We start from the raw sequence: 14,767 nt of genomic DNA, 5'->3' as shown, positions 1-14,767 counted from the left end.
CTAAACAGTGAGAAGAATGCCTCAACAGGAAAAAAGAATTGTAGAAATGGATTCAGAATATTGAAAAACTTCAAGAATGACCTTCATTCCACATTCACTGGCTGCACAATTCCCAATGCGACTCCCAAACTGATTTGGCCCTAGTGGCTCCTGGAACTTCCACAAAGAAAAATCACCTGTAAACGACATTTGATCTTCTTTTTGGCATAAATTTCTCATACGGCGACCATTTTCCGAACCGTTCATGGCGCCGGAATCAGGAAGATGAGCTCTATTTGGTCATTCTAGTTCAAACCAGTTCTAAGCACTTTCATTTTTGACCATTTTACGACACTTGGTCCTGAGCTCCTGATCATTTTGTATATTGTTTTGGACACAAAAACTCTATATATATATATATATATATATATATATATCTATATATATATATACAGACGATTTCATGATGATCATATATATAGATGGTACTTCGATTATTTTTTATGCTTTAATGTGATGAATGATTTATATGCCAATCCAATGCTTGATTAGCAATAGAATCTGCTAAGGAATTTTCTGATCGTGGAATGTGAACAAATGTGATGTAAACAAATGATCTTTGCAATAGGTGCACTCTCAGAAATTGGTGATACAAATAGGGATCTCATACCCGATATATGTTATTCAGTTGAGATACCACCAGTTTTGAATCCAAATAAACTACTAACGAATCAATATCAAGGGATATCTCTCCAAACAGTAAATTAATAACAACATTATATTCAACAATATTATTCGAAGCAGGACCGATACATACTCCTCTTGAAACCATTAACTAGTTATATGGATAATAAATCACCCAAGCCGTAGAAGCAATGTTCCGGGTGTGTCTACTGGCACCATCGGTGAACCCTAGATATATCAAATCATCCATAAATACCTGCCAATGCAGATCAAAAATATCAACATCACTAAAACTGATAGATAGATATGTACAATCATATAATATATACAAACAAGTAAATGCTCAGCCGAAGCCTAAGCAAATTACTTCTTAAGGTAAAGCCAATTTCAAGGCTCCGCCAACTTTTTTCCTTCAACATGAATCAATTCATAGGCTCCCTTTTTCAAAAATTTCTTGACAATAAAGGGATCTTACCACATAGACTTAAACTTTCCTATGCTCAAGGTATCTTTGTCTTGATCGTAGACCAAGACAAGGTCGCCTTCAGAAAAATTTGTAGGACAAACAACTTTATCGTATTGAGTTTTTACCCTCTTTTTATGAGCTTCATTTATTGTGGCGGCATCTCGACACTGCTAATCAAGATGTTCCAAATGAACGAGGCGTTTTTCGAGACTAGAAGTCTCAGGAAGAAGTTCAACATCCAGTTTAATGGAAGGAATTTCACATTCGACAAGAAAACTAAATTCCAACCCGTAAACCAGTTGAAAGGGAGTAAAACCAGTGGCAGTCTTAACTGACGTTCGGTATGCCCAAAGTGTCGGATATAACATGATGTGCCAATTGGATTTAGCTTTGTTAATTGTCCTTTGAAGGATGATTTTAAGGGATTTGTTCATGGCTTCGACCTGCCCATTGGCTTGAGGATAATACGCAGATGAATCCTCTTGCTGGAAACCCAACTTGAGAGCTAATTTAGGCATCAGTTGATTTTGGAAATGACTGCCATGGCTAGTGACAATCTCTTTAGGAATACCGAACCAGGAAATAACTAGATTGAAGAGAAACAAGGCCGTTGTTTCACTGTCATTCTTGAAAGTAGGCATAGCCTCAGCCCACTTGGTAAAGTAGTCTACGGCCACAATGATATACTTGTGAATTCCTGCCGAAGGCGGATTACAATTAGTAAAATCAATGTCCCGCTTTGTGAAAGGACTGACGGTGATCACAGGTAAAAGCGGAGTTGGATGTGCATGCATTTTCTGAGTATAAACTTGACAAAGATGGCATCTTTTGGCCACTTCAATACAATCTTTGAAGATCAAAGGCCAAAAGTAGTTTTCTCTCAATTTTTTTAAGGTTGTAGCAAGCCCAGATAGATGACTACCACAAGCTCCATTGTGGAAATCATCAAGCACTAACTCGACTTCTTCCAAGGTTAAACAATGTCTAAGGATTGAATCAATCCCACGAAGATATAAAGTGTCACCTATAATAATATAATTTTTAGCGAGGTGACGCAATTTTCTACGCTCGTCCTTGGAAAAAGAAGGCGGAAACTTCAAAGTCTGGAGATATATAATGATATCTCCATACCAAGGATCTTGCAAGGAAATAAGAAATAGATGTTCATCAGGTAAATTTTCTTCGTGAATGATTTCTTCCTCACAAGGAAGCTTTGAGATCAACTCTGCAAATACTAAATATTTCTTAGATTTAGCCGACATGAATTCAAGGTCGAATTCTTGTAAAATGACAATTCATCTATTATATTTTCCCCCAGTCACTCGCCTACTGAGAACAAACTAAAATGGATTGACGACTGCTAAGAATTTTTTTTTTCGAAGTAGAATATAATGTCGAAGCCACTGGACAACATGGACAGCTGCCAAAGCTAATTTCTCGATGGGAGAATAGCGTTTTTTAGGACCAACCAAGCCTCGACTCAGATAGTAGATTACATGCTCACACAAGGCATCATCTTCTTGAACCAAAACCATACCAATAGTTGATTCTACTACAGGGATGTTGGCTTGTATGGGCCTGACCCAGGTTCAGAGATTATTTAGCCAAACAAATCCCAGTACTACTGGCCCTTTCGGCAATAGTCTGTGGAGCGTTGACTGAGGTCTCACCCGAAAAGTATGGGAGGGTGCTAGAACTAGGTTTCCGCACCCTGGGGATGTCTGATGAGTTCTGGCAATTCGTGGTTTGAACCTATGCACATGTCGCTACACGCATCTATTAGTCCCTCGCAAATTGTGATGCTACCTTCACGCAACCCTACTCGGGGCGCGATTTGTATTATTACCCAAGTTCCTTACTATTAACCTGTTATTATCTGATTACTTAACTTATATGTGTAAGTCTAGTGATAATTAATAGTATATCCAGCATCCATATAAGTGCGTGTGATAAACAAAACAGTATAAATGCATAGAATATCATACAAAACGAGATACATAGTATTTAGAATCAAACTTCTCTTTATTACTCTTCTTCTTGGGTTACAGACTCAACTTCGCCCTGTGCACTCAGGTGCAGGGGTTCGTGCGCTTAGCTACGGACTCTATTAGGCGTTTGCGCACTTAGCTGCAAAGCCTTTTCCTACTACTACGATCCAATACACTTAGACTCTTACTCTATGCTCAAACCATTCATACTCCTCTATCTCCAATTCCCGCTCTTTACAACTTAGAGCCTTGCTCTATTTATACAATCCCATGGTCTGTGGACCATGGGTAGGCCAACATGACATTACATTACATTACAATACTTAGGGCAGACAACCCTATGACTCAATATACATTTCGCGCTTCGTGCCCACAATTCACAGAGTCTTACCACATATTTGACCAAACCTTGGGCTTTGAGCCCCAAAACATGTTGTGGGGGGATTCCATGCCCAACAGGACCCCAACACAAACATCGTGACCCACCCTCGAGTGACTCTATCGGCGTGACGATCTTGGTGCGGAGTCCCTCCAACTGGTCCCGAGCAACCTGAATGTCAGTAGCGCCTTGGGTTGCTGCCTGCTGCACCTGCTGCATGCTTGCTTCTAAATTATCTATGTATGAATTATGTCCTTACCTTGGTACTGACATCTACTGCGTGTGTTTATAGTGTTGTGCCCTTGTCCGGCTCTTCGGGTCGTGAAGACTATGCTTCGACCAGTTAGTCAGATAGCCAGCCCACCCGTGTAGGGCTTCAAGCGACTTTCATTTACTTTGCCTAGGAAGGGTTCTCCATTTAGTTTGACTAACTGGACCATGCCTCCGTATGTGATCTCCTTAACCACGTATGGTCCCAACCAGTGTATTCTGAATTTTCACAGAAATTTTTCAAACTTACTTTCATACAACAGCACTAAGTGATTTACCTTGAAGGTGTGCAACTTGATATGGCAGTTGTGCCAAGCCTTTTCATGCTGCGTTTGTACCTACTGATGAAATCTAGCCAGAAACCATTCTTCCTTGAGTTCTTCTAATTATGCGAGCCTTTCTTCCAGAGCTTCGCAGTCTGTCATGCCTATGAGCATTGCTATTCACAGACTAGGTACAATGTATTCCATCAGCATGACAACTTACGTGCCATAGACTAACTAGAAAGGTGTCTTCCCCATCGATTTCTTACACGTTGTCCTGTAAGCCAATAATATGGCAAGTACACATAGGTCCCAGTTGTTTCATTGCGCATTACATACTTTGCTCAGCGCAATCTCCAATATTTTGTTGAATGCCTCTACTGTCCCATTAGCTTGTGGGTGGTATGGTGTACTTTTCTAATGATACACCTGGAACTCTTCTGTGAGCATGCTGATGGTTTCATTTAGGAAATGTGTTCGCGGTCACTCATTAAGATTTTTGGACAGCCAAATGGTGTCAACACTTTTTCAAACAAAAACTTCATAATCGTAGAAGTCATGTAGTCTTTGACCAGCTACACTTCCGCCCATCGTGTCAGTTACTCCGTTGCGGTGATGATGTAGCACGTGCCCGTCTTTCCCTAAGGTTTGATTGGTTCCACAAAGTTGATTGCCCATTTTTCAAATGACTGCAGTGTCATTTGTGGATTTAATGGCATCTTTTCCCTTCATGATGGTTTTCCAATCCTTTGACATATATCGCAGGCCTTATACTGCGCTTTCGAATCTTGGTGCAGGGTTGGCCACCATAACCCTACGCGAAGAATCTTCTGTGTGGTCACACATCCTGCATATTGTCCTCCTGCAGCACCCCCATGCGCTTCCATGAGGATCGGACCTCGTTAAATTCAGGTACGTATCTACGCAATATCTCATCGTTTCCCATTTTGTAGAGGTGCCCTGAGATGACAGAAAAGTCCGCCGCGTGCACCACTAATTCCTTCTTCTGTTGGGCTAAGTATTCCTTTGGCACATTCCCTATTGTTAGAAAATGGATTATATCTTTGAAGTGTCCGTCTACGACACACACTGTAAAGAGCTGTGCATCAGGTAGCCCCTCCTCCAAATTCATTGGTTCCTTGCCCATCTCAATTCGTGACATGTGATTTGGTCCTACATTTAGTCGTCCCGGCTTGAATATGACCTCAAAATCATATTCTTGAAATAGTAAGAGCCATCTGCATATGTGCCACCCAAACACAGGGTTATTTACAAGTTATTTCAAAGTGGAATGGTCGGTATACATCTTGAAATGTCCTCCGAGTAAATAGTGTCAGTATTTTTGGAGTGCGTACACCATTTCCAACCCCTCACACTCGGTGGTAGAATAGTTCTTTTCTGCTTTGGACAATCTTTGACTTGCAAACACGATCAGGTGATCCACGCCCTCTACACCCTCCTGTGTGAGTACGGCTCCTAGCACAATACATGACGCATCAACGTGTACATCAAATTCCACATCCCATTTTGGGAAGACTAGGATTGGAGCGGAGGCTAGTTTCCCCTTCAGGACATCCAAACTCTTCACGCAATCATCATTCCAGTAATATGTAACATCCCTTTTCAATAGTTTTTCCAACAATGTTGTTATTTGGGCATAAATTTCGATGAACTTCCTATAGTATCCAGTGTGTCCCAAAGTAGTGTGCAATTTTTTAACACTTTGCGATGCTTGCAAATTTAGAATAAAAAAAATCTTCATAGTGTCCACCACCAATCCTTGTTTGCAGACCACATGTCCCAACAAGTTTCCAAAGGGAATGACGAATGTGCATTTCTTAAGGTTCAACGTAATCTGGTGTCGGCAGCAAATATCTAGCATCAAGCGCAAGCTTGCTACATGGTGCTTAACTAATCCAAAGATAGTTCAATCATCTAGATATGCCTCCAAGAACTTGTGGATGTATTCTTTGAATGAAGCCACAATGATCTTTAGTCCAAATGGCATAATGGTGTATTGAAAACAGCCCCATTCTATTGTGAAGGTCGTTTTGCTCCTAACTTCCGGTGTGATCTTGATCTGATGGTACCCTAAGAACCCATTCGTGAATGAGTATGCTTCCTGACCGCCAACATTCTCCAGGACTTCATCTGTGAATGGTGTCGGGAATGGATCATGTACACAGGTGTCATTCAACTTCCTGAGGTCCACGCATATTATTATTTCACACTTCTGTTTCTTCTGCTATACTACCATAGGAATCACCCAGTCAGATTCTTCCACTGGTTCAATAATTCCAGCTGCAAGCATTTTTCTAATGTGTCATGCACCTTTTCTTTATACTTTGGATTTTAGAGGTAAGGCCACTACTTAGCTAGCTTTGCATCGAGTTTTAGGGTGATCTTCATCATCCCTAAGTCGCCAACAATCCCTTTTAAGTCCATAGTTTTGGTCTGGAACAAGTCCTGGTATTTGCAGAGTAACTCAGCGACCTTATCCACCGTGGCATCATCCCAATAGTCCCCAAGCATTGTGTACTTTGGCTCCACCTCCATTCCAATGTTTACCTACTTTGTCTTTAGCGACGCGGTGATGTCAGGGTCTTCAAGTGATGGTCCTCGAATCTCACGACAGCCTTCCATTTCTGAAATGTTAATATTTCATGGGTCCTCATCATCCTCCTCAACATTTAGGTTGTAACACTCTAGCACACAGCTCAATTGTGTCGCCCATTCTCGTTGAAGTACTTCCATGGGTTCCTAAGGTATTTTGAAGATAACTACTTTTACTACCTGTAGTGCATCATCAACAGTATCTGACCAATGATCTTCAAACGTGAAAGTTAGTCCCTCACGCAAGACATCCCATTCACTCGTACCATGGCGGAGCTCTGTCTTAGTATACCAATTCATGGGTATGACATCTAGGGTATGATAGAATAAACATACCCATTCAGGCTGTGGCTCCTCCTTGCAGACGTTGGTCCATTTCGCGAGGTGTGTGCGTGGATCATCTCGTTCGTCATATTTGTCTACTAGAAATATCTGTGGTTTCCCAAATCATAGGTGCATCATTCTTCTGCATCCGCACCAATCCTCAAAACTTCCTTGATGCGTACCCCACCATCGTGTGGGTGTTGCGTGCAGTGCCCACTTTAGAGCATCGAATTGCTGATGTTTTGGCACTGCGCTTTCAAATTTATTTAGGAATTCATCCACAGCTATCAACCCATCATATGTAGGTAGATCCCTTGCCTCTGTGGTCACACAGTGCAGTGATCTAACCATCATGTTGCAATTAAGCATTGTTACTTCGTCTAGTCGATTATGCCATCACTCTATCTCTTCGTCTGAATCTGAAGTGCAAGATCTTTCACACTTCCACGAAATCCATCCATATTCGGTTGAATTCACCCAATCCTATTCTCATGTAGTTATCTTGTAAATACCATCGAGATCGTCATCAATATCATCATTGTGCACTTGTTCAGTGTATCGCACTCCTTCGATTGGATCTAGCAGTACTACTACGCGTAGTGACTTTTTTCAAAGATCATTTTGCACTTCTTCAGATTTATGACTCTGTTCATATCGGTGGCCCGGTCTATTCCTAGTATCACAGGATAGGGATTACTCTCATCGACAATTTCTATCACTTCAAAATCCTCTTGCGCACTCGCACCTTCAATATCTACTATCACCCCTTGCAATCTTCCCATGGGCAAGATCTTCTATTGGTTCCCCATTCGTAACTGAATAGGAGACCACTGTAGCATGGGTCTGCCCATGCGTTCCCATGTTTGTTTTGGTAGTACTTTCACGTCTAATCAGAGATCCAAGATTACTTGATCCATTTCATACTCGTCGATTTGCGCAGTCAACCTCATTTCCCTTCCTGTGTGCAATGCGTGCTTTCCAAGTTTCCGGACCACACATGGTTCTCCTGACCCCACGCACCTAGTGATAAGTTCCTGTAGTCCTTTTACTACCTTGTTGTCATGTAGCAGTTTCATGCATGTCTCCAGAAACATAGTGAGCATTGAAGGATCCATTCCTGGCTCTAGTTGATCCTTACTACTTGAAGTGGAGGCCTCCGTGAAACTCTTCTTAACTTCCATGAATGTCTCCTTCGCGCGTTTTAAATCAAATTCAAGTTCCTCTATAGGAGCCTTGTGAACCCACGCACTTTCTTCTAAATTCTTACCTTTATCATCACCAGTGGCCATACCGCTCCTTAGCATCATGTTTACATTCAAGTCTTCTTCGCAAGGCTCAAACCTCATCATCTGCAAATTCTGAGTCGGAGGGGGCTGAAGTACCCCTTTTTCGCATAGTCTAGCTATCAATGTAGGGAAGTCTTCTGCCTCATGATCAAACTGAGTATAGTAAAAACATGATGTCCTTGTCAGGCTTGTAAAATCGTGGGCATAGTGCCCTGGCCCTCCGTAATTGTAACAAATTAGTTGTCTGCGACCCCTTCTTGGTCCCATTCCACCTCGACCTTGACCGCTCCCTTGAAATCCAGTGCATGCCATTCCTGCATTTGGGTTGAGGGCTCATGTTTTGGTTTGCACCTTGTAGGCAGGAGCCTAATCCATCACTAGTTCATAGCTTCTGTAGGTGCGTTCATCATGGCCTACCAACCTACAGAAATTACAAAACAATTGTTAGGACCTCTGTGTATACTTCTGTAATAGATGACAATTATCTGTAGTGTGTTTTCCTCCTATCTGACAGATTGCACACCATAATGCAGGCGTCGCGCTTGGTCCTGAATGTTCCTTAGGTCTTAATGACATCAACCCTCCCCCTACCAAGTAATTCATGAACACTGGACAATGGTCCTTTTCATGCCCCTGGCCTTTACGTTTTATGCACCATACCTCCTCGTGCGCCTCTAGCCGAGGTGTCCTATCCTGTTTCAAACTCTGCATCTCCAGACACAAATTTTGTAGCTGTGCATGGATTTTTTGGATTCTGTTGAGGGCCCCAAAATCGGGTCAACAACAAGGGGGATACCCACCCGGTCCGGAAACTGGTTGGCGGCTCCTTGCCCGTTTGATTTAGCGGGTCCGACTGGGGGTAACGGGACCAGCTTCCCGATGCATGGGATGTGTGTGTGTGTAGAGTTTGATTATGTTGATTCTGGAAGCATTCTAAAACTAATTTAAATCTAACTCGCAAACTGATTCTAAGCTACAGTAATCTAATGAAAACAACATATGTGATCTACACTAACCCGAGATATATCTTTTCCATTACTCGATTTAGAAAGATTTCATATAATAACTGGTAATAAAAATCATTCAGCTATCACAAGAATATAAACCATTTAAGATGAACCATTCTGCATAAGAAGTTAAAAAAAACAGTTGTGAACAGCATATCGCATAAATAAATCATTCATATGTCAAGCATAAATAAATGAGTCCACCGTACAAAAGTGCCAAATGATAACCCATATGCTCATACATTAACATATAAACAATATCAGCTGCATATCACTCTAAGAATATAAGCAGAAATTCGTCAAGAGATAAAAGTACCATTTATGACTGATTTTTACTCACAGACTTCAAGCAATAATGATTTATCTCTACTTGTTCTAATATCTACTAAGAGTACAATAGTGCAACATCAGTAGCAGACATTAAAATGCAAACATAAATAAATCTCGATCCTTCCATTCATCAAAACCTCCTCTGAGGGTGCAGAAGTGCATGTTCCGAGGACAAGTTTTTGACAAATTTCTGGACCCTTCTCCAAATGCCATGAGAAGGGTTAAATACTACTAACTAATTAATCTTAATTACACAAATTTAGGGAACGGCTTCAAATGACCACCCTTTTACTAAAAGAAAATTTATTACTAAAAATCAAATCTAATTTCTAATCGTTTCTGTATCTGCTCCTTAGTGCTATAAGCAATGCGCTGTTCACCCTGAAAGAGTCAGCTGGTTGTTCTTTCCTTTTGTTCGAGCTTGAAAATTAGAAATAACAAGAGCTAGCACCTCCTTCTGATAGACTAGAAGATATTTTCGAAAACCTTTCTCTAGCTGGGTGTATTCGCTGTACGTATACTTAGTACAACCCAGGTTCCTTTCGAACTGATTTTGTTGTTGCTATTTCGGTTTCCGGTCGTGCGAATGACTCAATGAGTTAGGAGTCGCGTTGTATGGACAATCCCCTATATCGAGAATTGCTTCCGTTCTTTGTTCCAGGCTTTTCTAGAGCGTCCTCCTTCTTTTGCGTTTCTCTTTTTGCTTTACCCAGTCTGAGCTTCAAGATCTTTTGCAAACACGCTACTTTTGTGCGCCTTTGACTCTGAGTCCCGGATAGTTTATTTTCATCAGCGCCTGTTGGGCGATACTCTGGAATCCGCGGTCTTGCTGCATGCGGCATCCATTTGCGGAGGCATCTTCTCTCTGTTACCCCATTGGCGCTTTCCTCTTTTCCTTAGATGTTTCCTGCATATAGATTTATATCAATTACATGTCTTGCAGTCTACACAAAGAAGAAGAGAAATGACGAAAAGATTGACATGAAAGCATTAAGTTCTAATGAATGCGTAATTCTGACACTCATCATGATTTGACTCTTCGAAAAACGCGATACAATCATTCTTGGATACTGAAGCATGCGATCATTAATTTCCCTTAAGGTGCGCGCTCAATTTTTGGTTTACCGTTTATGTCGGAGAATTCTTGCGATGAGTCCTTTCTGCGATTGGAATCGCAGTATGGAGGACTGCGACGTCATTAAGTGTTATCGCAAATTGCCAATATCGCAGATTGCAGTTTTGTATGATCGCAGATCGCAGATCGCAAGATCGCAAGGTTTTCGCTTTATCACTCTGTGCTGCTTATGCGACATTGCGACGTGCGACGTCGCATATCGGCTGTCGGCGATTCCTTAGGTTTTCCCTTTTTGAGCACTTTTAATGCATGCGATGCGATGGGTTCTCGCGTCACTATTTTTTAGTGTATTTATGCGCTTTGCAAAAATGCTTCTCTCTACCTTTGCGACGCGATATAGCTCTTAGGGAGTTAATACAAAAGATTTTTTAAACAAAATATTTTTTTGGATTTTTGGTTAAGGGTCCCCCTTTGCTTGATGTTATTACTAATATAAAACAAAGAGGTGGGTTGTTGGTGACCAAAACAATGGCGATTCACTGTGAAGAACCAGTTATATCTGCTTTTCTATTGACCGTTCACTTCCGAAACAGCAAAATTTTTATATGTCTAAATTTTGTTATGGACAGATAGAGTAGATTACACCTCACCTTGTCAACGATACTTTGTCTCAACCTTTTTATATCCCAATTGCTTGCTTCCTCAGGATTTTTCTTGCATTCGTACCAGACATTACTTGGTCTTGATTAAGGATAAAATAAGGTCTTCTCTGCATACTGGCTTAAAAGTATTCTCATTTGTCGTAGGTAGAGCCTCTGCCGCCCGCAAGTGTCCATAGCCTCGACAGGGTTACCATGTTATCCAGCAATGATCCTTTTTCCTGCTTGAGGTTACTCGCAACATTCCAGAGAAAAAATCCTTTTTTGACACACTTTTCCTTTTTTAATTCTCTAAAGAACAATGTCTTGGTTTGGTGGCCAAATTATGACACAGTCATTCACTTGATTTACACTTTTGCTGAACAAGCCGGCTCGTGATGAGACCTCTTGTCTTTTGATTGCAACAATCTTAAGTCGTTGCCCTGTTTTGATAGACAATATTGGCAAAGTCAGCAAGTTATAATATCTGTGATCATGATAAGCCGGCTCGTGATGAGACCTCTTATTCTTTGAGATATAGTGTTTTCCTTGGATTGTTTCTCTGAATGCTGCAATTTCCTTTTAGCAGGGAGGAAGTCATTGTTTTTCCTTAAGAAAGCTCTGGACGACAATAATAGAGTTTTTGAAAACAACAGTTTTGCAGAGAATACTCATTTTATTATTGATGATACCTTTCATTGTGCTGATACAAAACAATTCTTTACCAAAGGTTGCTTTCGTCAAAGTTTTTTTTTTGAGGTTGAAACTAATATCGTAAGCAGGGTGAAGTTAACTCTATTTGTCAATAATAAAATTCAGATTTTTCAAAAATTTTGCTATTTGTACAAGCGAAATCAAAATCTGATAGAGAATTGGCATGCTCTTTCATGAATCCTTTTAAATGATCATTTACAACCGGTTTTATTCATAAAAAGAGAAAAACAAAACAAAATAAAAACTAAAAACTAAAAATTAAATCTATCCTACAAAAATTAGAAGAATTCTCTTCTATGGAAAATACATTTTGAGAATTTGTCCATTCACAGGCAGAGAATCTCTCCTGCCTGTTAAATCCTGCAACACAAAAGTCGATGGGCCTATGACCTCTACAATCTGAAAAGGACCAAGCCACAGCTTCTGGAATTTCGTATGTTTGCCCTTTTCTTCATGAGCCTTATCCCATTTTAAAACTAAATCTCCCATTTGAAAATTTTTTCTGGTCATTATGTTTAAGTCAAAAGAGGATTTTATTAGCGCTTGGTGGTGAGCATGGGTTTTCTTAGCTTGTTCAGGTCGTTCTTCTAGTTTGGTTATTTCCATTTGTCTTAATTGTAAGGAGGAAGTAGGTACTTCATTGATGTATTGCACTAAAGACAAAGAGGGAATGACTAGGTGAGTCGGAAGAACCACTTCTCTCCCATAAACTAAATTAAAGGGAGAAGTGCCGATAAAAGCTTTCTTTGTAATTCTATTTGCCCATAAGGCATTTACCAGCGCTTTGTGCCAATTCTTTTGGTTTTGGTCAATTGTCTTTTTAATAATCCTGATTAGGTTCTTGTTTGTTGATTCGGCCAACCCGTTACCTTGCGGATAGTAGTTGGCAGAATACTTCAGCTTGAACCCTCTTTTGAGCGCAAACTCAGTCATTGAATTTCCAGAAAAATATGATGCATTATCAAACATTAAGGCCGTTGGCAATCCAAACCTAGTGATGATAAACTGATCTATGAATTCAATAATGTTTTCAGAATTAGCTGTCTTGAGAGGAACTGCTTCTACCCATTTGGTAAAATAGTCAGTTGCCGTGAGGATATACCTATGCTGTTTAGAAGAGTGAGGAACGATCTCACCTATTATGTCCAGGCCCCATTGACTGAACGGTTGCTCAATGTTAACCGGCTGCAGTGGCATGGATGACTTCTTTTGTTTCCCTGCAGCAGTCTGGCAGACTTGGCATCTCCTTACGTAGTTGTATGAGTCTTTGAACAGCGTGGGCCAGTAATATCATGCACGTAAGATTTTATGGGCGGTGGCTTCTCCAGCATAGTGTCCACCTGCTGGTCCATCGTGAAGTTCCTGCAAAACCTTTTCGGCTTCAGTTTTCTCAAGACATATAAGAAGCACATAATCGTAATTTATTTTAAACAGAACATCATTTATGAGCTGGTATTGTCTAGCTTTCAACCTTAGGGCTCTCTTCTTGGTGTGATCCAGGTGAAATGGAGCATACCCGTTCTTAAGAAAATAAATGGTGTCAGCATATAATGATTCTGCGTCGTTTAGGCTTACCTCATACGTGTGTACCTCTTCAGACGAGTTCTCAGGAATTTGCGATGCTCCAACTAACATCTTGCAGAAGCCTTGACCTCTCACGATGTGTGCTCGCTTGATCTCAAGATCGTATTCTTGTAAGGCGGTGATCCAATTCGCTCTCTTTTCGCCCACATCCTTCTGTATCAGGAGGTTTCCTACTGCTGGGAACGGTACTATGACTTTGGTATGGGCTTTTAGCAAGAAAGGTCTGAAATATTTGATCACTTTGAAAATGGCATATGCCTGTTTCTCTACGTCTGAGTAATTAAGTTCAACACCTTGTAAGTTCGAGCTAAAAAATGCGATTGGAGCTTCTGCCTTTTCTTGATTCGCTTGAGTTAAAATCGCAGCATAGGATTTCTCTGAGGCAAATGTGTATAAGATAAAAGGTTCTGAAAAATTTGGGGTTGCTAGAGATGGAGCGTTGATGATAGCTTGTTTGATTAAGTTGAATGCTTCGTGCTCATCTAGACCCCATTTGAAATTTGAATTCTTTTTTATCATATTTTGTAAAGGAGAAATAATACGTGAAAAATCCGGGACAAACCTTTTTACAAAATTGATCTGTCCAAGGAAGGATTGCATGGCTTTCTTGTTATGGGGCATGGATATCTCGGAAATTTCCTTGATTCTGTCGGGTTCTAGGTGAATACCAGATTTCGACACTATGAATCCGAGCAATTTCCCTTCACTTAATTCAAAGAAAGATTTCTTTGGGTTGAGCGAAATCCCATACCTCAAACACCTTTGAAAGATTTGCTTCAAATCTTTGAGATGGTTGCTTCATTTTTTGGAGTACACTGTTATATCATCCAGGTAAATCACTACTGATTTATTGACTAACCCTTTAAACGCGATGTCCATGGCTCTCTGAAAGGTAGCTCCGGCATTGATCAGACCAAATGGCATCTTCCGATATGCATAAGTGCCCCATTTGGTTCGGAACGTAGTCTTTAACTGATCATCGGGATGCACCAGTACTTGATTGTATCCTGAAAATCCATCCAGGAAAGACATTAATTCTGAGCCTACTACTGCCTGTAATATTTGTTCCATAGGTGGGAGGGGAAAGTTATTTTTCTGACAGGCTTTGTTGAGATTTCGGAAATCGATACAGATTCTAATGTCTCCGTTTTTCTTCCTAACGGGTAC

This window comes from Pinus tabuliformis, chromosome 6 (genome assembly GCF_031772625.1).
Source record: "Pinus tabuliformis cultivar Carrire ecotype Pingquan chromosome 6, CPIR1, whole genome shotgun sequence".
NCBI lineage: Eukaryota > Viridiplantae > Streptophyta > Pinopsida > Pinales > Pinaceae > Pinus > Pinus tabuliformis.
Note: the sequence above shows the minus strand (reverse complement) of the source record.